Source organism: Thunnus maccoyii, chromosome 14, assembly GCF_910596095.1.
Source record: "Thunnus maccoyii chromosome 14, fThuMac1.1, whole genome shotgun sequence".
In the NCBI taxonomy this organism is placed as follows: Eukaryota; Metazoa; Chordata; class Actinopteri; order Scombriformes; family Scombridae; genus Thunnus; species Thunnus maccoyii.
In genome coordinates, this window is record NC_056546.1 from 28,496,222 (window position 1) to 28,519,498 (window position 23,277).

A 23,277-nucleotide genomic window follows, 5' to 3' on the forward strand; every position below is an offset into this window, starting at 1 on the left:
CCATTTCAAAAATCATTTCATTTTATTGCTGACGAGAGATCCATAGCACAGCCATGAGCAATTACATGGTTGTTAAGACAACTGATCTTGATTGTATATCCTGTGTCCTGGCACAAGGGTAAAGCTGGAGGATTTAGTTGAATAGTGATGACTGGAAGAGAACATACAGTATACAAACAGTGTATTCAGGCTCCTGTGAGGATGATTGCAAAAGGCTGGCTGCTAAGCTAAGTAGGTAAACGAGCAAGCAGCGGGATGGTATGGATAGTGTCTTACACAATTGTTACAAGTAACTGTTTTTCCCATTTTCCTGTTTAAAAAATAATCTTATGGACCAGCATTGCTAGGTGCTTGTGAGGGACATTGCCTTGGTGAATCCACTGGTTGCATCCTCTTTTAATCCTTGTTTAGCCATGTGACAAGGAACAGCCAAGGTCAGGGTTGCTCAACCTTTTCTGACATACGACCCCGGTACTATAGTTAATATAAAAGGTACTATAGTTGTCATGACCCAAGCAATAAGAGTTGTAAATCTGAGTCTGGCATACTTTTGAATTCTGTTTTCAAGAGCATGGAGACAGCTCCAAATAGATTTTCCACCTGTCCGTTATTTATACCTACTTATCCAGAAGTGAGTCTGGGGTTGACATTTAGTATTGAGAGTGAAGTACATATTACTAGTAGAACAAACTAGGTACTTTTTTGTTTTACAGCCTAAAGCTAAATCAAAACCAAGTTAGAAATGCTTATTTGTAAAATTTTACTCAGACTACTACTGACAGTGCTCTAACCCGACAGACGTTGGACGTTGCAAACAAAAACGACAGTCGGGTGTTATAATTGCTTATCTTATCCTGAGTAATGAGTCATACGGGCACTGGACATGACCTTTTCTCTCACACCACCCTAAGGCCAAAATGTGAAATTTATACACAGGATTTCTAATCATCTAATAAGCAGTTGAAATTTGCTCAATACATTCATGCGCCTAAGAGGATAAACCCCTCTCGACAACGTCTTCTTCTTCTCCCCAGTGTGGCTCATACATCAGTAATGTCAGTAACAGTAGATAGCAAAAAGTAAGAAAAAGACAGAAGGATGCCAAGACAATGACAGACGTCAGTGACTACTGAAGGAGATGGAGTGTTACATTATCGGTCCAATCTAAAGTAATACATTTGACCTATTTGCTTTTACTTGACTGCAGAGGCATGAAGTGTATCTAATTCAGTGAGTTATTTCTGTTTATGAGTTGCTGTAAAGTCCAGTGGTGCGGTCAGCAGGATAACAGCCATGTGCAGCATGTTCACTTCAATTCGGAGGATCGTCAACAGAATTTCTCTCTAGGTAATTCTACATTACCAAGTTTCAATTCTGTCCCTTCATTCTGTAAACATAATCCTGTTCAGGGTTGCAGGGGCCTGAGGCAGAGGAGGGTACATCATAATACGACAAACACATTCACACTCTCATTCACACCTACAGTCCAAATACATTACCTTCATGCCTTTTGGAGCCACCAGAGGAAACCCACACAGACGTTCAAAATCCTCACAAAAACCCCACCAGCAATATATCTCATAATTTCACAATATACCACAACAGCAGTGATCTCCTGTTCCTGTCAGTCTCCAGAACGGTATCTTGAGTGTAAAAGATAGCTAACTTGTACTTCAAGCTGGGTCTGACTCACTTTTTGATCTTGATCTTGACTCAATCTCATCTGTGTGGTTTTGGACTTGTCATAAGAGGCCTCTGAAGTTAGTGTGTTTTTAAATGTGGGTCAGTGCTTAAAGAAAAGTATAACTTTCAAATGAATGCATCAATAAAAGTAAAATGACAGAGTAAGCACAGAAAATATCCACAATTTAAGCATTGACACTTAATGCCGCTTGCTACCTCCAGTCTCAACAGTGTGACGCAGAGATGCCACACCAACAACAAACAGGCCATTCTGAAACTTTCAAAATGTTCCCTTTCACGTCGTCTGTGTGGACATCACACTGCTTTCACGGTGTGTCAAACATTAATGCATTATATGTCAACTGCTACAGGATACACACACTAACACATTCTTATGTTTTTCCTCCTTTTTGATTTCACAGCTCGGCTGTGCATGTTACAGTCAGCTGTGCCCTTTAGCATGACTTGTGCTTTTCTGCCTCCACAATGGGTCACTGTGTCTCTGCCTCTGGTTTGCGGATGCGTCATTGTGTGCTTATGCATAGCCTAGTGACATAAACTGCTTGTAGGTGCACACACACAGATGCACAGTCAGACAGTATAATACATATGCAAAGACATTCACCTGCACACATACTCAATACACTACTCTGTCCTGCCACACATGAAGGTCTATTAATGTTGTCCACAAAAGTCCAGTTTAAGAGATGCAACTGTACTAAAATGTCATCTTTGACTTGTAGTTCTTACCACACACTGCCTCAGCCCAAGACCGACGGCCTTAATGACACAAAATGAAGCAATAGCTAAAAACAGTCAACTGTTATCTAGTTTCTTCCTCTTGCAAGGCAACAACAAGCCTTTAAATCTTGTCACAGAAACTAGCAATTACAAACACACAAACTACACAGTCTATATTATACAGTATATATTTAAGTCAGTCTTACCCCCTAAACAGCAGCGTACCAGCAACCATCCAGGCTAAAGAGCAGTCCCCTTACTGAGATAACTGTAACTGCTGCTAGATGCTGCAGGCTGCTACTGGCTGTCAAGCAGAGAGACTCCCATAGCGTATACTACGCTATGACCTCCTCCTCCTCCTCCTCTTGTTGGTAAACACAGCAGCCTGGAGCAGCAGCAGTTCTGCCATGTGACCTAACCCACACACACACACACACACACACACACACACACACACACACACACACACACACACACACACACACACACACACACACACGAACACACACATCAGGTTTATTGTATTTGTGAGAACCTTCCACTGATAACAAACCTGGCCTTAATCTTCTATCTAACTATCATTACATGCGTAAATTCTAACCTGCACACTTTGAAAGGGGGAACTCCATAAAAATATAATAATAAAAATTGTTGATTAAAGTGAGACTGAGGTGAGAAATTTGCTCCTAAAGACCCTGTCAGTATTTTTTTTTTTTGATCATTGAATTTTTTTATCATTTAATTTATCTGATTTATATTTTTTAGTTTGACCTTTCAGTGGGCTAAAATGAACATTTAACACTTTTAACATTAACATTTGTGATCCTTATTGAAACAAAAAAACAATAAATTAGGTTTCTCAATTATCATGTCCCAAGTCAATCCATACATTTAAGTGAAATTCACTCTCCTTTTTAGGTTCAGTTCGCCCTTTAGCACCTCACTAAGTCCTGAGGGAAATATCTGCTTCTTTAGCTGCTTAATGCTCCACTATGATCACCAGCTAGTCACTAACTTTGTCTGTTTGCTGTTTGGTGCTGAGCAGGTAGTGTTATCAGAGCCTTTTTTTTTTTTTACTGAAAACTGCTGCCTGCGGCTTCTATGGAAATTTTGGCCCATCATACCAAAACAATGAGCTAAACGTAAGTAAAAGACTACAGTGATAAATCTCTAGTCACTACTAGTGACACCTTTCATCTTGCACATAGTGATTTGATCTATTAAATATTAATTAGTGCAGCTTTTAAAGTTTTTTTTTGTATTTCTAGAAAGTTCTGTAATCACTAAAGAAAGCCAGTTTCCTTTTTTTTGATAGAAATGTTTCTTTATTTAATATAGAATTTTAGCTGATAAAAAGATACTCATTTATGTCAAAATGATTACAAATGAATTGCTGCTGTAGTTCTCAGTAGTAAAGCAAATCTCTCTTTGTACCTTTTAAGCAACCAGATGTAAACAATGTAAAATTCACCACAGAGGTTTTTCATGGTAATCAAATCATATTAATGCCTCATTTACAGCCCTCGGTTGATCATACTTTAACAGTGTACACTTGACTGTACTGTGACCTAATCCCTCACAGAGTTAAACTTCTAATGTAGCTGCTTGAATATAACCATCTAAAACTCACTGTTGTTCTCACAGGGACGCAATGGCAAGCAGACACACTGAACAGGTGTCGGGTTTGGAATGAATCTGATGGTCAGAGCAGACTAGACAGGTTTGAACTCATGTTTAGTCTACTGCTGCAGACAGATGTTACACCGACCTTGAGTTCAGGCAGCTGGCAGGACGGCTTAAGCAGATGGCCTCTGTGTCTATGAGTGTGTGTGCGCATGTGTGTGTTCACAGCAACTCATATGTCCTGTTTCATCAGTGAGTACATAACCTCCACAGCCCGGTTAATCCAACCCACTGTACTTCATTAGCTTCTAATGAGTTGTAATTGTAGCAATAAAAAGACATAGTACAGATAGAAGGATAGAACATTAAACAATATCCACTTAACCCCAGTAATGTCTGTCATCCTTTAATGTGACCTTTTGATGAGTTTTGGGGGAAAACAGAATCCAAATAATTGCCGGCAAGTAACAGAAAAAAATATTATGTACCTGAAGATCAAAAGACTACATAAGGTGACGTCATTTTTCTACCTGCAGCAGTATGCCTAGGTGCTTTGGCGGAGGGCGGCAAAGGCAACAGAAAAAAGGCTGCATGATTTTTTTCTTTGGTTGCTGTTGAATTTATTAGTTGCATTAAAGCCCCAATGCTGCCGCCAAGTGGCCAAAAAAATGATGCAGTAATGCTTAACATTTTTTGTGTCGGCATCATTGAATAGGTTGAAACGATCATACCGCACTAATATATCGGTAAATGAAAGCGAGTGGCTCAAACCTGATGCTGTGTGTGGCTGATTATCTGTTGCTTTACTGCCATAAACAGAAAGTAAATGATCTTCTTGATCATAAATTTGAAAGTTTGTCTTTTGAAGATAAACACAGGATTAAACATGTCATTGCCCTGGGAGATAAATAAGACAAGTAATATTTAAAAAAGAAAAAAAAAGTAAATAATGAATAAAGTAATTGTGCAGATTTAACATGGTTCTCAAGGTAATTACTGCTAACTTGTCAAACTCATTTAGAGAATGTAGAAAAGTTAGACTTGCTTGGAAGTGCAAATTCCATGTACAAAATATACAAATTTAGCAAGTTTATGTGCAGATTCCATTCTTCTTATTTTTGTTATTTTTCCCATTTGGTGAATTCTAATACTCTGCAGAAAGAAATACCAAAAATGACTATTACAGTTGTTGGCCTCAGGTGCTACAAGGTAGATTCATTTATTCAGCTTTTGTTTGATTGCTTCAGGGGGGCTCAGTTGGGATAGAACTCTACCAGAAATCCCCAAAATGTGGCTTTGTAGTTTTGAAAATAAACTGCTGACACTGTGAAGAATGTTGGAACTATGTACACAGGACTTTGAGGGATTATGAGCTGTGTTGAGAGTTTATGCGTTACATCCAACTGTAGCAATCTGTGTCCACTGAACTGAGCTAATAGTGGAACTGAGGATTTACTTGGATGACCAGTGGCATGCATGAAGAAAAAGAAAAGTTATGTTCACCCACATTATCAAAGTCAACCTCAAAGGATGTCAGCCACTGAGCACATTTACATGCATTGCTGCTTATTAGTTATTATTTGACCCATTCATCCATTTTCTGCTAAACTGTTCAGGGTCGCAGTACGTGAAACCTATCACAGTATACAAGAGCTCAAGTATTTACACCCTGGACAGGTCACCTCGTCACCATTTATCACACCTATGGAAGGCTGGGAAGTTGCGATATTTTTGTTAAAGTCAACAAATCCCAAGAAAAGACCAAAACAAACAATGTATTGATTCCATCTCTCAATACATTCTGATTTCCCATTTGTTAATAAAGATGTAAGTATGTAATGTAATGTAAACTGGTGTAAATTGTTGAGGACGATTTTCAGTTGCACCACTAAAATGGTATTTATGGGTATTATGGTATTTATGGTATTTCACAATAAACTACAGTGCCCATGCTCATCAGAATAAAGGAAGATGTCACAGAAGCTTTCAGTAAGAAAAATATAGAATATGAACAGACTTGTCCTTTAAGTTATAATGTGGTATCTGTGGTGATAGATACACAAGTAGCCTAAAAGCTACTCTCCTTGTGCATATTTGAATTCTGTGTGTGGTCTATGCAGACCAGGGAGTGTTACATGTCGTTAATGTTATTATTTACATCTGCGCTTTTCCTGCTTTGACAAGTCAAAATGTCTGATGTGAAAAGTCAATATAGAGACAACAAGTGAAAGAACACTGTCTAAATAAGATGTACCCTGTTTGGGTAATAATTAGTCTGGGATTTAGCTCATAAAGTTAGGAAAGCAACGCTGGACTGGAGCTCTTCTGCTGTTATCAGCACTGTCCACCTTGTTGTTGCACTCACTGTGTATATATGTTAGTTTTCTGTTTAGCTACATTGTCAAATATAGGTTGTAGCATGTTAATAATTTCCTTTTCTTCTGACCTCCAGTGGTTTAACTTCTAACCTTGCTGCAGTGATGGACAGGTGTACTCCATGACCCTGGAACATCACGTACATATACAACATAACATGCACTTCTGACCACACCCACCAGTCTGTTTCAGAGCGATGGGTGCCAGATTCTCAAATATGAGGATTTTCTGCTTTTCCCTGTTTTATATAATGGAATCTGAATCTCTTTAGGGTTTGGACTGTTGATTGGACAAAACCAACCAATTTGAAGACATCACCATGGCTCTCTAATCAAAGAAATAATAATTAATAGAGTCCTCAATAATGACAATAATTATTAGTTGCAATCTTACTACATATTTAGATGTATTTTCACTATGACAATGTGTCCCCTGAGCAGAACATGGCTTAAGTATACAGTGGCTCATTTCTGTTGATTGGAGCAACCGGCTGAGCTCAAGGCACTGCTGCCAGGAAGTCATGGTAAATGGTATACATTTTAAATCTTCTTCTTACCAGTAAGTCTAATGAAATGCATTTCTGCAACCTCTTTGCATAACAAATACATCCTGCGCTATAACACAAATACTAAAGCATGTTGAGTCTTGAGGGACAAGGCATTATATAACCTGCAACATAATGCTTTAACCTTGCATTTTCATGTGTGAGTGGTTCCAGTAGGCACTATGAATATTTCATAGACTGTTTGACTGTAAAAGCACATGTCTCAGCTTCAGGCATAAGGTCAGTATTTAAAATAATGTTTTTCCCCTACCACAATAAAAAAAGAAATGTAAAATATAAACAACTACCACTATTCATTTTTGAAGAGCATTGCAAACAGAGTAAGTGAGGTTAAACAAAGGGGACGAAGACTGGTGTCTGCTGCATATGCTTTACAAAGCATCCAATGGCTTCAGCTACAAAACAGGTTTTTATAGCCACACTGCACATTCTTTAAAAATGGTTATTGTCACTATGACTGTAGCTACTATTTTTTTCTTCTTTTTTATATGTAATTTCTGAGTAAATACTGTTGTAATGCTATCTCATTAACAACTTATAAAGATGATGCTTTCATCAGTAGTAGTAGTGATGGGCTATAAAATGTAGTTCATGTTTTGTTGTCTTTAACAGTGTATTATAATGCCATAGACTCATTCACTATTCCCTATATAATAGACACTCTGTAGTCAGTACCTTACTCAGTAGTGAGCAATACTCTCACTGACAAGTGTAGTCAGTCATTTTCACATTGCACATAAAATATGGTGCATTTCATTGTGGGATTGTTGTAGACAGTACTTAACATGCCATGGATGACACTTTTTTAGTTCCACTGTGGAGTTTTTGAGGTAACTATGTATTGGATACATTCAGAAAATATGCCAAATAGTAAATGTACTGCACTAAACAGAGTGATCACTGCCATAGAGTTGCAAAGTGGGAGCTCCTGGTTCTGCAAGTTAAAATCCCTTTCAGTTTTCCCGTAGACAATGTCATGTGACTCACAGTTGGAGCTCTCCTATGGCTTGGATCAGCATGAAATTCTTCCATTTATATTCTAAGTTGTCATAAGATGAACAGCTGTTATATAGATATATCTATAAAACATATAGAAACATTCTGGTTCTTTGATTAAAAAAAAAAAAAAAAGAAAGTTGAAGGGACAAGCCTGTGTACGTAAAAATTTCGAATTAAGTAAGTTTCAAAATTAACTACAACTCCCGAGGTACATTTCGGCAAGAAAGATCCAATAACTGAGCTTGAATGAGCTCTCTTACTTCTAATGGTGAGCTGAAATGAAAAATATTAATCACGTTAATGAATCGCAAATTGCAAAGAAAAAATCAATTCCAGTTGCGATACACCTGTTTATCAAAACTTACCCTACATTTACTTACATCACATTGCTTTTAAATGATTCAAACCACCATCACATAGTTTTTCCTCCAAAATATTGATTTGGACTACTGTTTGATTCCTCTTGTGCAGTGCCCCACCCCGATATATCAGAATAATGTCTAATATTAAGCAACCAAAATACACTCAAACAGGTTAAATTATTGAAAACAAACACACATTCTAGAATAAACAAACCAGCCACGTTGCGACATTTGACAACCATAGCACATGGTGGACTTAGAGTAGTCATGGTATGTAAGCATGAATGTGCAGATTCAAGAAGAAAATCAGGTAAAACCGCTGCTTCTCTGGGATGCTGACGTGTTAACAGGAATTAAATAATCGAGTGAAGTACCTGCAGTTAATCATATCATTGTGCACGCTTTCTTGTTTGTGTGCAACTTAGTGCTCCACTCTGACTGGACATGAGTTCAAACTAATGTAGACATTCTGTGTGTGTGTGTGTGTGTGTGTGTGTGTGTGTGTGTGTGTGTGTGTGTGTGTGTGTGTGTGTGTGTGTGTGTGGGTGCGACATTGTGAATCGTGTCTGCAGACAGTGACGTCAGAGTAAGGTCAGAGTAAGGTCAGAGACAGCGAAGTACAACTGATGTGTCATCAGCAGGTCACAGTGACGGAAAAAAGCCAGCTCAATTTGATCCCTGGACATGTACTCACAGGTGTGCACACACACGCACACAAAGCTATAAATACAAGCCAGTGTATAGACTTATTTCAGCTTTTGCGGATATCATTTTGGATCAAACCCTAAGCAATAAATGAGTCATAGTGGGAAAACAGTTGAGTGTCCTACAGTGGAACATTAACTCAGCTTATAACTTTTACCTGAGTATATTATCTCTCTTTCAACTGAGATATTTACTACTAACACTGTTAGTCAGATTTCTAATGATTCTGACACACAAATTTCATGTGTACATGAATAACAGTGCAATGTGCTGTTCCACCGTTCCCCTCTGAAGCCCTCCACAGAGCCACTTGACATTCTGCAGGGTGAGGACACTTATTGCACATAACCCAAATGGAACTGGAGCACACAGCTTCACTTCATTTACTAAGTGTAAGCACCAAATGCCTTACTTTCTTTTTGGAATCTGACAAAGATAAAACAAAGCATACATGACATCCATTTGAACCCCCAGCAAATAAAGAAAAGCCTGTGTGCTCCACTTTCCTTTTGGACTGTGTTACCTAAACACTCTCACTCATCCTTCTCAAAGAGCACCGATCAACTCATCTGAGGATACACTCCACATAATGTTCTTTTTTTGTAATCATTTTATTTTGAACTTTTAGAACAAGTACACAAACACAGCTAAGAGACTGCTACACACAGGTCAGAAGCCTCTAATGTCCATAGATGAGTACAAGCTGATGTTTTCTGTACACAGTCAAAGTCCATACCTCACCATGAAAATGTGTTTCAGATTAACTGTACATTGAGCCACACCCAAAAGGAGCAAATAAATCAACATACACAACACTACTTAACTGCAGCCAAGTCAATCTGTATCTGATATAATCAATAAAGGGACCTCCCAGATTCACATTATGAGTCAGATGATTCCCTGTAAGCACCAACTGGGATTTCAATATTGATTTCTTGTTGAAAATTGGGTGTTATTCGGTCTGAACATCTAAGAGCTCTTTTCGCCCTCTTTTCAACCAGCTAAAAAGCAGTTACAACATCAATGTGTCACAAATCACAAATTGGTTTCATCATTTTGATATTTTGTTCAGTTGTAGCTTGAAAGAGAGATGATGAAAGAGGTGAAATGTGGTCTGTATGAAGACGTAATCGCAACACAGTTAATGTTTCATATAAAATGACATAAATATGCAACTATATAGTAGGGGTGGAGCCAAATTGTGATACGCACAGAAAAGCATAAATAGTGGGTTTTTACAAATATTTGTTTCGTACAAATAATTTTGAAATGATTTGTTTTCAGGAAGAAGAAATAACAGCGCGCAGGTCGTGTCTCATAGCATAGCAAGGTTTACATGGCTGTCTCCGTCCCTCTCCTCTGTTCTGCTCTGCTGTCTGTCTCTATGTCACAAATGTATTAATAGCTGCAGGTCTGTGTGTCTGGCAGAGCTGAGCTTTGGATGAGTGGTCAGCACAGTCATCTGTGGTCTGGCAGACTGGGGTTTGAGACCCAGTGTGGGAAACCTCCTCCGCTAGACCATATTTCACTGGGATTTGCAACAGTGAAATTTTTCATTTTCTACAATGTGCAAATAATAGCATATCGTCATTTTGGAGCCTAACTAAGAAACCACATCCAAACGTCTCAGTTGAATGCCAGTATTGCAAATCCCAGTGAAATATGGTCTAAATGTGAACGTTTAATCAACGTCTTTAAATAGTCAGTGAAAAAACGTTCACTTGTGAATCTGCTTCGAATGTCTATTCACCAGTGATCGTAGCCGTTTAAATGTCTTTTCAACGGGAAAATGTTCACTTGGTTAATCTCCTCCAAATAAAGACAGGAAACCATAAATATCACTGAGCCTCTTCTTAAAACACGGAGGGGAGGATGATTTCATTCTCTTAAATGACCCTTTTAGCTATACAAAACGTTAAAGCCTGCTGTCTCATCCAGCAGTTTTAGGGATATTCAGAACAACCTAAAACAGCAAGTCCACAGTCTTTCCCAGTAAATGGGATATTTCCTCAACAGGTTTTTGAACTGTTGAGGGGGAAAAAAAAAAGTCAGGGTCCCCTCACTTCCATTTATATTTGTCACAAATAGATGAAACCAATGCAAAAAGTCTGGTCTTTGAATGCAAAGCATGACTTTAAACTGTAGAAGCTGAAGTCTAGCATTAATGGAAAAGTCTTTGATTCCCTCCATCCAGTCATCCCAAAAGCTCATCAGATATCCCCAAACACCCCTTAATCCTGGATTCCTTGAGATGACTAGAGGAGGTGGGCTGTGTAACCTGAGAAACAGACAGTATTTTGGAGGTGTAATGTCTATCAAAGTTTACCTGCAGGTAACAGAACAACATGACTATGAGCAGGGAGACTAAATTTAGACTGTAGCTGGCTGAAAGAGACATTTCTTGTTGATGTACAGTAGAGGGCTCTGACCAGGCTTAAAATTGTTGGATTATACTGAAAGATGTTTCTAATATTTTACATACATGAGGGGGGCAAAATATTAGAAACACCTTTCAGTATAATGTATGATGATGATGATAGTAATGTCTTTATCGGTCACTATTCCACTAACCCTAGAATTTAAATCATAGGCACAATAATAGTGTCTCTGTGCAGTTGATTAGAGTTGATCAGTAACTTTTCAGACTACATGCCATTTCTAACATGATATGTAGGCTTGTTCTGTAAAGAGAGCAAAAGCGTGGGAAACAGTGCTCCTGTAGCAGTCAGTGGGGTTATTCATTAAACTCAGTGGTAACTTCACTCTGGTTCGGACAAAGTGCCGCCAGGTGATTGGAATTGTTTCATAAATTCATAGAGAGTCAGATTACCGTCAGTGTATTCCGAGTAGTTGCTTAGGTGACAACCAATGAAATAATTATGCTTATTAGATGTCGCATGTGTCTTTCGTGCTGCCACTCATTACGAATGCATGTAACTCCAGTCGACTGTGTTCAAAACACAACGGAGAGCAGACGAGCTGTGAGCTTTTCATATGTTGTCACAAAAGCTGTCCACACGTTAACCTGTGAGAGCTAAACTAAACTAAACACTGGTGTTAAAATCTATCAACAAGAAATGAGATCGTCCACAAACTCCCATCTCTCCGTATTGTAGCATTGCCTCTTTAGATTTAAGTTATATAATTTAAATTAATACCAAGATTGATCTATATGTTACATTATAAGCAGTAAAATGTTAAGTTTGTCCTGAGGATGGTTTTAGGAGAAAGACATTCAAAATAAAAGAGATCGGAGATATGAATGAATGCACTCAGGGAATATCACGGCAATGTGCCTGCTAGATAATGAGATACCCTTTATGCAAACGTGACATTTGGTCCAAGGTGCGGTGCTAGGGGAAAGTCATGGAGTGTCCATGATGGAAAGGATTTATTCTTTGAGGAGCATTAATATGCTGAATAGGCAAACTGCCAATTTGATTTTGACATTTCTCATGTGGAAAGAAACTTTGGCCTGGTTGTGGCTCTAGAGGAAAGGTCAGGGGGTCATCAGAGCAGTTAAAGACACATGGTGGCACATTGCAACATGCTGTCTGCTCAAAAACCATGTGTGCTCCAGTTCTCACCAAACACACAAGAAATAATAAGTGCGTATTATATAACTTGCTACCTAGAGGGGAAAGAAATAGAGAGAGCAAGCTAGATAAACCTCCAGAGAAGGTTGTACGATGTACTGCTGAATGTTGAAATTAAGCTGTCGATGGTGAAATGTCATTGTCCAGAGTAAAATACTGCAGTTGCAACAATATTTTAAAAGATTAAAGCATAGGAGAGAATACTACCATAGCTGTAACTCAAGTGTTCAAATCTCAGGTAGAAATTAACTACAAGCAACCATGTGCATCATGTGCAAGCCCCACACTACTATAACATGAAGGTTTGTTCATGAATACCGAACAATAGAAGATAAAAGAAGATATTATTACTAGTGAACTGATACACGTGCATATTGTGCATGTTTGACAATATTTGAATATGTAATTTACTGTCAAACAGAACATCACCTCATTAGAAATGGAGCAAATGAGTGCCTTCACTCCCTTTAACTCATCTGGGAGACAATGGAGTGGATCACACTGTACAAATGACAGACTGTGTGTTCATATCATGTGTTATATACAGTCACCATAGGACTATCAAGCACATACAACTATAATCAAACAAGCCCCTTAAAGGACTTCACAGTCTTTCAAGTGTGTCTTAAAACAACAGTCAGGAGCCCAAATGAACATTAAACATGTTTTTCTTGCTGTAATCATTCCTCCTGTTCATACTGACCATTAGAAGATCCCTTCATAATGACCTTACAATGGAAGTGATGGGGGACAAAATCCACAAGCCTGTGTAAAGATGTCTTTAAAAGTTTATGTGAAGCTAATATGAAGCTTCAGCGTCCAAATGAGTCAAATCAAGTAGATATCTTTGAACGTTAGTCTTTTTAGTGCCAAAGTCCCTCTTTTTGTTACTATACTTCCACCACAGCTCAACAGGGAAACACTGTCCGAGGAAACACAAAGAGGGAATTTGATGCTAATAAGACTGTAAATGTGGCAGATATCTACTTGATATGACTAACTCAGACTGCTGAAGCCTCATATAAGCTTCAGATACATTTTTTAATGACTGTGTGGACACACTGTGGATTTTGGCCCTCATCATTTATACTGAAAGTACATTAGAAGGGGATCTTTGAACAGCCAGTATGAACAGTAAAACTGTGGACTTATCCTTTAAAGTCCTGACAAAAACAACTGTCCTGCATAATATCTGACAGATTTGAGTGTGCAACAACAGGCAAGTCTTCACATGATGTCCATGAGAACCAGCACAAAACTGTCAATATTCTATTGTAGCACATTAAAATTCACTTTACAAATGATATCAGCCAGATATTTTAGGTCCTAATTCAGATAGTAATGACTACAGGCTTTCATCTTAGCTTTTAATGTTGTTGCAGGTTCCCATTCAAACATTTAGGCAACTACATATGTATCTTACCTCATCTGAGACCTTCAGTCTGCCAAGATCTACCAACAGACCACATGGATCCACCTTTTAAACATGCATAAATCCACCTTCTGAACATTCAAATCCACATCAAAACCCAAATCCACCTGGATCCTCAAGGCTGCTACTAAACCCAGCATAGCTCTCCAATTGTCAGCGCAGGATCGAAATATCTCCCATCCCTTTCTTTAGATGCCCCTCTATCATTCTGAAGCCCTTTGTCTGTCTCAGCCATACAGTACAGCTAGCACTGATCCCAGTGTGTGAGTTGTTTGTCTAAATGGCCAGTAGACTTCCTTCAATTCTTTCCCAACTTAGTTTTCCTGCCTGTGTTGGTTGGTTTCCCTGCACTGAGCTAAATATAGGGACCACACAAGGTAAAGTGGAAAAAAGCAGAGCAGGAAATGTATCACAATATGCTTGTGCGCACGTTAGTGTTTGTTTCGGCGCGTCTTCCTGTCTCAAATCTGAGCAACATTCATGATAACTTAACCCAGTAAATGCCCTGTGACATGCATGGTTATAACCCGGCAAAGTTTAAGTGACTCATTCTTTAAAGATTTCTGAGTAATATTCTACATCACAGCTTAACAAGTAGGGTAAAGTGCATATGTGTGTGTATGTGTGTGTGTGTGAGTGCGTGCGTGTGCATGTGTTCCTGCATTGTTGCTCTGTTCTTGTGTGAGAGGGTCAACCCATCCCATATTCCACTCTAATGACGTTGCACACATTGTTTTGTCTCTCTGGGCTTCTAAAAATGTCTGCCTAAACAAAAACACTGACTGCACATCCTGCTGCCTGGCTGAACAAAAAGAATTCAACTCCAGTTCTTATTGTCTCTCACACATTTTCAGTAAGGTCTTGTATGACTGCTGTAGTGCACTGGACTTTAGTGAGTTATTTAGAACAGGGTCAAATTGGTTTAAGTTTATTGATTCCACAATTTACACTGCCTGGTGTGGTGAAGGTGCTATGAATAACCCAAATTTCAAACTTGCAAAGGATTTCTTAAAGGATCAGTTCACATTTTTCAAGTAAATGTATACATTTAAAGAGTTACACTGTGCAGAGCAGCAGCTTTAGTGCTCAGTGTCTATACAGAATGTGTTCAGGCACAGTATTTATAGGTCAGGTACATTGTGACGGTGCTCAGACCCCAACATACAATCACAGTAGAAGTTATTTGAGTAAAACGGGGGAAAAAAATAGACTTGAAGTGTAAAAATAAGCTAGAGCAGATGAAGTGCTCTCTGTAGACACAGTGTTATTGTTCCTCCTGTTCATACAGGCTATGGAGAGATCCCCGCGTTACGTGATACTAATGTAAGAAAAATGCCCAAAATCCATTTTTAAGTTCAGCTGAAGCTGATATGAGGCTTCAGCTGACTGGCTTAGCCAAATCATGTTCAAGTCTTCCACAGTTAGTCCTCTTTCCCCCTGTCATATCAAAGGTTTATCAAGTTGTTATGGCTATTGTGGTAGTATAATATCGCCATCTTCCAGTATACAGCCAGCAGATACACAGAAACACTGGCTGTGTAGTGATAGCAGCATGTCAGCAGTCCTCCATCATGTCAACAGTGGATGTGTTCAGTCACAGTACTGCTGTTAGTACTGCCAGATAGGACTGACAAAAAGTAGCCCAGTCATAGACCCCGTCATAAAAGTAGCCCAGTTTTTACATATACCACTCCTATTGCCTCTGGTCTTCTATTTGTCTGTATAATTAGGCAATAATGAAACATTTATATGAATTATATAAATTATAATAAGTTTAGATTTTAGATGATGTTAAATTTAAAGGTTCTATATGTAGGTTTCAGAAATTCCATCTCATTAGTGACACCGGTGGCCGTTAAGTGAGCTGCAGTCAGCATCCTGTTGCTAACGCTTGAACGGTGGTGCAAGACTATTGCAGGTGACGTCTTCTTCCTCGCTTACACTTCTCATAATAACATAAAAGATCTCTAATGTTGTGTTTTGTACCGTGCTTCAGCAAAGCATCTCTCACTCCCAGTCAGCACCCCCCCTGATGTGCCAGGCCCATGGAGCATGCTCACTAGAGACTTGCACCGGCCAAGACCGCTCACTTCCAGTTTAGCCCTCTGGCTAACTTGAATGGGGATAAAACAATTCAATTATGCAGCTCTTCTAAATTTTCGAAATGTGATCGGACTGAATGGATCAAATTCTGATAGTGAGACGAGTCATTTCGCGGGGGTTGTGACGCTCAAAAAAATATATCCACTGATTTACAGACATCTCTTTCACAATGTAAGTCTATGGGAAAAAGTCTTTTTGGGTCCAATAGCAAGAGACATTGTAATTACATGGTTTGGCCGCTATGTCAAATTGGCTTCAAAGCCCAGCGCTGTTCCTGTATTCAGCTCTACATCCATGGCTCACACACAAACACACACAGAGCAAACACACAGAGGCTCCTTCTGTGCTGTGGCTGTTGGCTGGTAGCGATTCGCGGGTCAGTGTTTTTTAATACCCGCACCCACCCAACCCATTATGAGAACCAGTCCGCACTACCCAACCTGCTAAAATATGTGTTAATCAACCACCTGAACCCGACTCACAAACCACCACCGTTACCAACCGTGTTTACTAAACACCGGTAGGCTTGGCAAGCTGTGGCCAGAGAGCAACGCACTGTGATTTTGTCGTGAAATGTGTGGTGGTTGACAGAGGCAGCTAACCGTCTTAACCCCCCCAAAAAACAAAGGTACTGTAGCCAGAAATGGTGATAGCTGGCATGGTTAGGCAGCTAGCCACTAGCTAACCTGGTGGGTAGCAGAGCTGGTGAGCTAATATCTGCAGGGTGTTTCTATTCAGATAGCACTGTATTTGTTGTGGTGGGTGCCGGTTGTTTGTTGATGGTAGCAGGAGAGAGGCAAAGCACTTGGGAGCGCGCAAAGATGTACCATCCTTTGGATTTTCCGGCCCGCGTCGTTCACATAGAAATCACCCTCCACAGGCTGTTACAGGCAACTGAGAATGTTGGGGAAGGTCTCAAGACAAAGCCAAAGAACCATGTCGACTGACAAGGTAGAGTAATATTACAGGATTTTACACAAATATGACTCCGCAGTTTAATTTATTGTGACATTGGTGATCATAACAAAAAAGAATGTGAGAAAGTTGTAGTTTTGCTGAAATACAGCCAGCGTTTTCAGCCCATATACATTGTTTGCTAAGCATTTGAATGTGGAGCATGTGTGTAATAGAATGTTGGCGATATGATATAGGCTACAGTGCACATAAAGGGTGCAAAGTTGCACATTTTCAAGGTTTATTTGGTGTGAGACTGACAAAGACTGACCAAATTTTTTGACTTGAGATGAATTTTTTTATTTGCATGCTAGCCTGAGATGGAAGTAATATCAGACCTGCAGAATAACTTTTATTTAATCAAATCATGGTTTTTGTTATTGTTGTACCCAACCTACAGTAGATCTTCTTTGTCTTTAACCGCATAAAGCACTCAGGCATTAGCTTAACGGATTGGTGCCACCAGCAATAGCTGCACTATTAGTATGCATATGTGTTCACACCTTTACCAGCCACAACCAGTTTCCCCAGACAGTCTTCCTTCTATCATGCATGTCAATTGCATATTCAGCTCTAACAACTGTGATAACAACCTGAATTGTTTGCGCAAGTTTGCAGGTACTGGCAGAATATTAAGAATATGAGGGAGCTGAGTACACATCATGTCAAGTCTTTCATTTCTCCATTAAAAGCTTCCTATTACAGTCTACAGTAAGTTACAAAATGGGGGGGTATAGTGTTTAATTAGTCTCAAAACTCATGCACTTAAAAACCAGGTGTATACACATGATACAAGCGCACAGAACACTATCCACAAGCGGAAAGACATCCTCATGAGGCTGTTTGGTTTGATCACTGACACAGTCGAAGACAGGCAGTTGTGTTAAGGCTTTTGCTACAATGTCTAACACTTTTTCTTAAGTGTAAGTGGTAAAAAAACAGAGTAGCAGCCTCTAAATATCATTATTTATGTTTCCCTTTGTTCTCTCAGGCAACTGCCCGTCTTCGACAGTTTGATCAAACCAAACAGCTAATCAAAGGTCATGGTCAGTATTCAAAGTGACCAATCAAAGGAGCAGACTGTCTATTCCATCCCCACCTCCAAAGTCTCAAAAGTCAACCTGATGAGTGAATGAGTGTTGAACAGTTGTGAACGCATAAGGAGGGTCAAGCTTGCGCTCGTCACAGCCCTTCGTTTGCGGGACCACAATTTTGCGTAAGTAGCAGAAATGCTCCCTCGCAAGGATGCTTCGCCACTCACAGATACTGTTCTGTGCACTTACAGAGCAGAAACGGTCCCTCATCATCACCACGAGATGTCTAGCTAGCGGCTAAACCTCTGTTGACATGGGCTGACTTGTCATGATCAAAACCTAGCGAGTCGACAACTTTGCTACCACAGCCAAACATCAAGCAAGTGCGACAATATAAGACTTGGAAAGCCAGCTATTATTACTTACTAGCCCAACAGCAAGAGAGTTAGCTCAGCATCTGTCCTGCAGCCTTTTATTTCACAAAGCTCTTGCAAACGACTAAAAAGCAGTCCGAGATTTACTCTTGTCTGGCCTATTGCTCGGTTCACTCTCTCTCTATCTCTTCCTAGCTTCCTCCATCAACGTCCTTTTCAGTCTCTTCGCCTCTGCCATGAAGTCCATACTGAGAATACTGAGCTAGCTTCTTTTTATAGTTAGCTGAAGACCCATAGTTGCCGTAAAGCGCTGCACACTCCTTGCAGGAGATCGTACCCACTTAACCCAAGTTACATAATGCAAGAACAGGCATTTGGGGCATGGAGTGGGAGTGAAGCTGTTATTTTAAGGTAAACCTAGTGCTGCTTTAACATAAAAAGTTTTCACTCATGAACATCTGTTGTAAGTGAAACAGAATAATAATTGGAACAAGAAAAAAGTTAGTTTCAGTTTTGTTTTAATAAACTGAAATGACATTTGGTTTAGACGATCATAAGTTACGTCTGATGCTGATGCTGTATTCATGTCATATAGGTTGGATGATAGAGATGGAGAAATTCCCATGTAAACAACTTGCAAATGTGAATTCATCAAGAAGGTGAGCATGATTACAGAGTTGGTCATGTAAAGATTAAAACACTGTGCAGTGACAATATAATACCATATCAATTAAATGTGGGTTTCATTACATTGAACGTCAGTCTTTGGCTGATGTGAGGTGTCCATGTTTGTTTAGTTTTCAGTCACTTCAGTGTCTAGTCAGATATATCAGAGCTTTCAGAAAAAAAAAAATCCTAGTTGTAACTGCAACTTCGATGTTGACGTGAACGCTATTTATATGTCATAAACTCATAATTTCGATAACTCTGTTATGACATGAAGGTGGTATCAGCCTACTGAACTCACTGCAGTGTCAATCTCGTCCTACTCAGATGAGAGGAGGGGCTGATTTATTGGAATATAGTATAACTTTAATCAGTGGAAACCACCCAGATAGTACAAAAAGTAGCCTAAATTATCACAACCCATCCAAAACAAAATTTCCCTGCCAGAGTAGATGAAAAGTTCCCAGAAAACTGATTGAAACTGAAACAAATTTGATCCTTCAAATGCACATGAGATGGATGACTGAAACACATTGCTGAAACACGTCTGGTAGAAACAGCCTGTATCATTTGTATCTATCTGTTGTATTGTTGTCCATCTGACAAATGTGAGTTCAATATTTACTCTTCATTTCCTCTCTGTATTGGTCTCCACCAGATATACTATATCAGGGTCTTTAGTTTGCTAACTTTTTTAACCAGCCACTCATTTACTTTGTCTCTGTGATATTGCAACAGCCTAGGGAGGATGTGGACAGCCATGTGCTACATCTGTGTCACCACATTTCTCACCAGCGAGGAACGTCACCGCATTCAGTTTGTTTCGTTGGAAAGCATGACAAAACCAGACTTACTGCTATCGGCAGTCATACACCGGGGGCCAGATGCATAAACAATGCATACACACAAAAACCATGCATACACCACTTCCTGCACACTAACTGGTATAAACATAGAATGTGTGGTGAGAATGTGCACAGCTCACACATTCTTCAGACCAGGCGTACACAGGGTGATGTGATGAGGTGGAGATGAAATATGAGGTACCAGAGAGAATCTTTTCGTAAAACGTTGTTTAGATTGATAACCAACTGCACTGATTGTTTGGGGGTTTATAAAATGCCAATCAAAGGCACATTTATGAATGTAACGTTAATTGATTACTTTTGTGTGACTAATTTTATTATTCTTTAATTCACAAAGGAGTCCACATTTTATTTTGGCCTTAATATTCTTATTTTATCGTTGGTTTAGATATGAGAGCTACAAACTACTCATTGATTATATTTCTGACATATCACTGCTGACGATGGTTTACAGTCCATGTGATGATTAATGATATGGAGGGTAAAAAGAGCCACACAGCCATGCGTAATTGTTGTGCATAATAACAGTTGTTCTGCTGTTGGAGAACCTCACCGGTGCAACACAATCAGGTGAAACAGCACTTCTTCTTTCCTGTTTGTTTCATTGATAGGTGTACAGACGGGTGGAGCAGGCGGTGAACTGATATGAAAATGGCTAGTCTGTCCATCAGGGCGTGTCTTCATCCATTTATGGCTAATTATGGGAGTGGAAAAGAATGCATTTGCATATTTCTGGCTTTGTGCGTACACAGAGTTTTATGCATCTGGCCTCAGGTCTCTGTGGTAGTAGAAGCATTACCTCAATGTTAATATTAAAAGATACCGCTTAATAGAGCTTTAAATAACTCTTTATATGAACTAACATGACACAACCTAACAATGGTCAACTTAACATTTCCGTTCAGCCTTACTGTGGCCTTTGTCCAATGAGATATAAACTTTACTCTAGTGTCTAATTATACAATCCACTACAATGACATGCTGCTAAGAGGCATGACCCTGACCACTCACTCAATGCCAAGCACACATACATTCCACTGTTGGTATGGAACCTTGAATTATACTGATTATGATTATGATTCAGTTTTGTTGTTATTTATTTTAGGATCAGATGTAAGAAATGAACATTCCTGAAAAAGACACAGTTGTGCAGTTAGCACTGGAAATCAAGTTTGAACTAGAAAACAAAATATGTGATACACACAATGTAGCTGTATTTAACAAAGCAAACGTATATGTAAATGTAAGTTATACTGTTTCATCAGTGTTAAATGTGGCAGCAGAAAGACATCATAATTACAATACCAAGTGTTTTGGCAAAGCTGAGAACATTTTCTGTTAATCCTGGGAATTATCACTGGGGTTAGATGAGTGTCAACCTGCATTCTACTTTAATCTTGACAATCACCCGCCAGGTTTCATCTTTGACTTCACTGGTAAACCTACAATGATGCTGTTTTTGTCATCATACGCTCGCCACCATCCAACAAACTTCATCAACAGAAAATACAAATGATACAGTACAGTGCTGGGAAGTGCAATGCAGAAACACACCAAAAATGGAGACAAAATTTCAAAAAAGCCCACAGTGTCACCTGCTTTGTGGCAAAATATGTCAAAATACAATAAACCGGAACTTGAAGATTAACACCCAAATACAGTTGTTGTAATTCATAGCTGAAAGTTCTGTTCTCCCTACACACACACACACACACACACACACACACACACACACACAGCAGTGTTTAGGGATGCACTTACCTTTCTCTGATCCACACAAACATTACTGCCAGGTGACCTCTGCCACGTAAATCATGATCCTGTATTATCTGTGCTCACAGGGACAGCCAGTGATACACAAAATCCTGCTTTAAGTGCTGGGGGTTAACTCTGTCTGTCCAATAACTTCCACAAACACTCTCCCTCTGTCTTTGTCACACACACACACACACACACACACACACGCACACACACACACACACAGTCTATTAATAGATTCAGAGTTTACTGGAAACAAAGGTTGGTGTGCAGGACAGCTCTGCAAATATCAGTGTGTAGCCTTGCAACAGATAGAGACAGAGGGGAGGAGACAGACGAAGCAGGAGAGACAGACAGACAAGGAGGAAAATAGAGAGAGGAAAAATGAGATTAACACTGTCACACTACATCCAACTTTCCTTCCAAGACACGCACATCATCATTTTCACAGAGATCATTGTCAGGTAAATGCAGAGTTTGCGACCGAAAGTTCATTCTTGACCCCATAAACAGTAGTTGGCAAAACAATCTCATCACAAGAGCCATTTCTGTAGCTTTTGATCATATCCCATAATCTTCCTTAACTGATGGACTGTAAGCCAACAAGGATGATAGTTCTCAGAAAGTGTTCAGAAAAGTGGAAATTTTAACATTTACAGTTCCATGGTAACTGTGAAAACTGCATCTGCTGAGGAAGAATATATATGTATATATATGTATATGTATGTATGATGTATGTATGTACAGACACGTGTATGTATGTATGTATATATATATATATCAATAAACAGCTTTGCCTTTAAAACAGCAGCAGTTCTTCTGGGTTCACCTGCACACAGTTTATCAGGTAGTTGGCAGGTTGGTTGTTCCTGCATCTTGGAGAAGTTGCCGCAGTTTTTCTGTGGATTTAGTCGTCTCAGCTGCTTCTGTCTCTTCATGTAATCCCAGACTGACTCCATGATGTTGAGATCAGGGCTCTGTGGGGGTCAAACCATCTGCTGCAGGACTTCTTGTTCTTCTTCTTGTTGAGGATAGTTCTCTAGGATTTCGGGGTTGTTGTCATACTGCAGAATAAATTTGGGACCAATCAGATGCCTCCCTGATGGTATTGCATTATAGATAAGAATCTAAACATCTTAAGTGCCTAAAAATTTTTCCATAGTAGTTTTAGCCATTTGAACAAACAGCTTTTCTATTTGGCCAAAAGGCTTGTAAGTGAGACTCAAGCCTACTAGCCACATATGGACATGCTCTGTAAGACTTGTCCAAAAGTTGTCCTCTCACATTGTCCAACATTTGTCATAACGGCTAAAGAAAAAGGTGCAGGATGCAGGATTGTATTCCTCTAACTTGAGATGTGTTGTGCATTCTCAAATGTTGTGTATTGATTAACTTTAATTTATTTTCAGTCACTCAGTGGTTTGTCATTAACAAAACTAG

At 39.3% G+C, this 23,277-nt stretch overlaps 1 protein-coding gene across 3 annotated transcripts in view; it reads right to left on the reverse strand.

Annotated features, from left to right (window-relative positions):
• The window catches only part of rasgrp3 (RAS guanyl releasing protein 3 (calcium and DAG-regulated)), a 58,148-nt gene extending 35,654 nt beyond the window's left edge, over positions 1-22,494 (reverse strand). Inside the window, exon 1 of one of the 3 annotated variants that reach the window (XM_042433010.1) lies at positions 21,841-22,494. The gene's annotated coding sequence lies outside the window, so the exon portion shown is untranslated. Of the gene's footprint in view, positions 1-2,630; positions 2,713-14,073; positions 14,359-21,840 lie in introns of those variants that run through there. The other 2 variants (XM_042433008.1, XM_042433007.1) reach the window with 2 other exon arrangements.
• Positions 22,495-23,277: the final 783 nt, after the last annotated feature.